The sequence below is a fragment of the Vicia villosa genome, linkage group LG1 (genome assembly GCF_029867415.1).
Source record: "Vicia villosa cultivar HV-30 ecotype Madison, WI linkage group LG1, Vvil1.0, whole genome shotgun sequence".
Lineage (NCBI taxonomy): Eukaryota > Viridiplantae > Streptophyta > Magnoliopsida > Fabales > Fabaceae > Vicia > Vicia villosa.
Window position 1 is genome coordinate 88,873,551 of NC_081180.1, and position 4,147 is coordinate 88,877,697.

Sequence of the window (4,147 nt, forward strand, 5' to 3'; positions counted from 1 at the left end):
TGGAGTTTAATAACAATAAATAAATAAAGAGATAAATAAATAAACAAATAGTTAAATAATTAAAACAAGGTAAAACACAGAAAATTTGAGGATGAACCATGGCTAGAGAATGATTATAAATTAACCATACAAAAATAAATGGTTGGAGAACAAACTCTACTTTTCCTTCCTATTCTTAAGTCATGAAAAAATAGATACAAAAACAACAAAACCAACTAAATTTTAGTAACAATTGTTAACGTTATTTGTGGCTCACAATCCTTAAACACATGTATATATACTTCCCATATTCTACATAAACAAATAGGCGAAGAAGAAAACAATAAGACTATCAACAATAAAGCATAATAATTATTTGATTAAAATTTAAAAATGTCAAATAAATTTGTAATTGCTTTGTTGTTGGTAGTTGTGTACCTTGTAACTGTTCAAGGTCAGAATATTACCTATAATGCAGACTCAGGTGAAGTCGGCGTGTCTCATGAAGACTGCTACAATTATTGTACCAATGATAGTAAATTGCCCGCATGGCTTATAAATTGGTTGTGTGAATGGCTTTGTCATATGTTCAATCATGTCCGAATGTAAGTTTAACTTCATCTTTAAGTTATAAATGCGGCTCAAATATGAACATTTTTGTTAATTATTATTACTAATAAAAACAAAGTGTTTTTCATCTAAGTTTATTTTGTTTGGTTTAACTTTTACAATGATTCTAAATTAAATGTTTATTGTTGTAGCTTCTGATGGTTTTGGATCAAGGAAGAAATTGTCAAATTGGAGCTTCTGCAGGTTATTCTGACCCAGCTCCATATGCTTATAGTTATAGAGAATAATGGATTCATTAAAAATATGTTCAATTAAAATAGTAGTACTAAAATGAGACGTTAAAATATAATGTAAAATTATATTTTAGATTATTGATAGGCCACAAATATATGGAAACATCAATGTAGTATAAAAGATATTGTCTCCAAAGAGACTAAATTCCAACTGTCGTAATCTTTTATTTATGTATGTATCTACGGCTGTGCAAAAAAATTGCTTTTATGGAAGATAAAAATAATATTTAATTCATTAATAATAATAATAATAATAATAATAATAATAATAATAATAATAATAATAATAATAATAATAATAATAATAATAATAATAATAATAGACTGAAACAACGATTTGTATTTAGCATTTTACTTATGTAAAATGCACCTAATCATAATGAAAACTTTGTTATTCTATAAAATAATAAACTAAACTAGAGGTAACATTCACTTTCGTCGGCGCGTCACCAGACCTTAAACTCGCAAAATATCGACTTTTGCAATGTAAATATTAAGTGAAAATTTTTCTACAAGTTGAAAATTGTTTCTCAATTAATTTATAGATGCTTTTGCTATCTCTTAATTAAAGGTTTGAATAACAAAGTCAAATATCATTTCCAACCTTTCTGCGTGTAAACGGTATCTCGGCGATTATACTATTGTAGTTGTTAGTGGAATATCTTACGCTAATTGGAGTTTGACATATCAGTAAAATTTAAGAAGATATTTAAAGGAGTTGAGCTAATTTTTTGGTATTTTTTACTATTAAGCTTTGGGAAGACTTCTACGAGTGTTATCTGAGTTTTGTTTCTTCAATATGATACAGTTTTGGGAATTAGCGTATTTTTGGAGAAGTTTGATGACTATTTTGACGGAGTAACTTGAAACGAGGCTAATTAATTGTCTTTTAGCCTTATTTATTCTTGGAGGACACATGGAGGCTTGGGAAGGGCGAAAGGTATGCAAGCGAGAACATGTTATTCCCTTGGGAGAAGACCGTTCATTACAGTTATTTTAATTATAGTATAAATAGGATATTTTAGATTAGAAATATATGTGTTGACATTAAAACAAAAATACTCAAAGTATCTGAACGAAGTGAGAAACGAGTAGTTGAGTTCTATGTACGTATTCAAACACCACTTTTTATTTATGCAAAGTATTTTTCATAAATTTTACGTCTATCGTTTATCTTTACGTTTTCCAGCATTTACTTTCAATCTTGCATTTACTTTAATGATTTTAACCAAGTCAAAATTACTGTCTTTTACACAAAATATCACAAAACAATTCATCAAACTTTTTGCACACGTGTAATAGGATCAATCTAGTTGATCTTGTAAGTAACTTTTTAGAAGAGTAGCGCTTGTTTAGCAAATTTCACAGTAAATAAATTGGCACACCTGATGGAACTTGTGCTAAAAGTTAATTTATTTTTTAGAAATTTGGAGTTTCTTCACCTATAAAACTTCTCAAATTTGTGAGTGTGCATGAGATTGAGGAACGGCAGGCTAACCAGATATTATGTTAGAAAACCAGTAAGGAGAAACACCGTAAGAATGGTTAATCCTAGGAACAACAATCCAAATGGAGAACAACCTTATAACACAACAAAGGAAGGCACAGTCACTGCAACTTTGACTACAGCAATCGTATCTACGACAAGCACAACTGTCATGTCGTCGAATACACAAAGTGGGCCAACGAATGCCCAACCGATATGACAGAGTCACCCTATGAATCCTAGACCATTTGGGAATATTCCTTATGCGCCTCATATGCCCAGTTTCACAATGCTCATGAACATCCATATGGCATGACTTTTTCAATGATGGCAAGTTTGCATAACAATGCATCAATATTTGATGAAAATACAACATTTTCATTTTCGCCATTCCAGGAATCAAGACCAGTTGGAAACAACTTTGGCCGAAATAATCAATCCTTGGGAACATGATTATCTTCGCAGGTGATGCCAACATTCACCAATAGTTTTGTGGCAGTGATGACGCAACAGATGGACAAAAGCAACTAATTATAATTAGATTTTTTTTAGGGTTTTCTTCATTTTTTTTTTGGTTTTGGGCCTTTAGCCCACTTACTTATTTTAAGTTTATTCCATTCATTTTTTATTTATTTGATATTTTATCAGTTTAGATTATTTCAATAGGTTAGTTTATCTTGTTTACTAAATAAATAAATAAAATAAAAAAAGCATTTTTATCTATTTTGTTAGATTTTTCAATCAATCATAAAAATCCAAAAAAAAAAATTATTTAATTTGATTAACCAAAAACATTAATTTGCAAATACATTTAATTTCCAGAATAAATTAGCCTCCACATCATTTGTATATAAATCATTTAATTTCCTTTGTAAATAACTAAATGACTCTCCATAATTGTTAGGATTTCGATTAAATTAAGTAGTTTATAGCCTATTGTAACTAATTCAACATTTATAAATAAATTCCCCATCACTAACCTGTACATATATATTATTAACTAAAAAAATAAAAAAGAACAAAAATAAAATATATAACCAATCAAATTGTTTTTCATATAACTTGATAAAAATCCATGTTTTTTCATAAACTAAATTACACCAACCAAATAAAATTGTGTTGAACTAAGACGACTCTAACTTTTTCATCCTTTGATGAGAGATACGTAGACACTCGATTGCAAAACTAAGACGAGTACACTAACAAAAAGCAACATTTTTCCTCTTTTACCCTTTTGTAAATATCTTTGTGTAAATATAGAATAAATAAAAGCAAGAAATAAAGAATTTGGAAAGCCTCCCTTAGCAAACATACTACAACTTTAGACTAGAGATGATTCCCCTTGAGTACGAGGGAGGTGAAGGATGCCTAATACCTTCCCATAACTTAACTGACTCCCGAACCCTTACTCAGTTACGATGACCGTCTAATCCTTACTTTTAGGGTTTATCATTATTTTCAATTTTTCTTAGGAAAGAAGAAAATGTGGTGGTGACTTTGTAAATTTTTTCGCCCGCGATATAACACTTCTAAAATTTCCAATTCACCAATCTTCTCCAATCTTTCGTGTGTAACAATCAACCCATTGATCATAACGATTCCTTGAGTGACTAATTATATGAAGATATGAGAAGAAATTTGCGTTACCCGTAGCCTTCCACACAATCACTATTAAGGAATGAAGAAGAGAGAAATCTCTATCTTTTCACATTGGAATTTGTCAGCAACAATGATAACTCATCAATCTTGCAAGAACCTGGATATCTTTACCTAATATTCTAGAACAATTAGTTTCAAGACAACGACTTCCTCAATTAAT

General features: G+C 29.6%; 1 long non-coding RNA gene across 3 annotated transcripts; it reads left to right on the forward strand.

Moving 5' to 3' along the window:
• The first annotated feature begins 318 nt into the window (after positions 1–318).
• LOC131611763 (uncharacterized) lies at positions 319–2,998 on the forward strand. Of its 3 annotated transcripts, none has more exons than XR_009287128.1 (4): positions 319–584; positions 741–792; positions 1,651–1,782; positions 2,725–2,998. It is a non-coding gene; the product is annotated as an uncharacterized LOC131611763 (long non-coding RNA). The 3 variants fall into 3 exon arrangements; XR_009287123.1 differs by lacking the exon at positions 2,725–2,998 and adding an exon at positions 2,266–2,718; XR_009287120.1 differs by lacking the exon at positions 2,725–2,998 and having other exon boundaries at positions 1,651–1,997.
• The last annotated feature ends 1,149 nt before the right edge of the window (positions 2,999–4,147 follow it).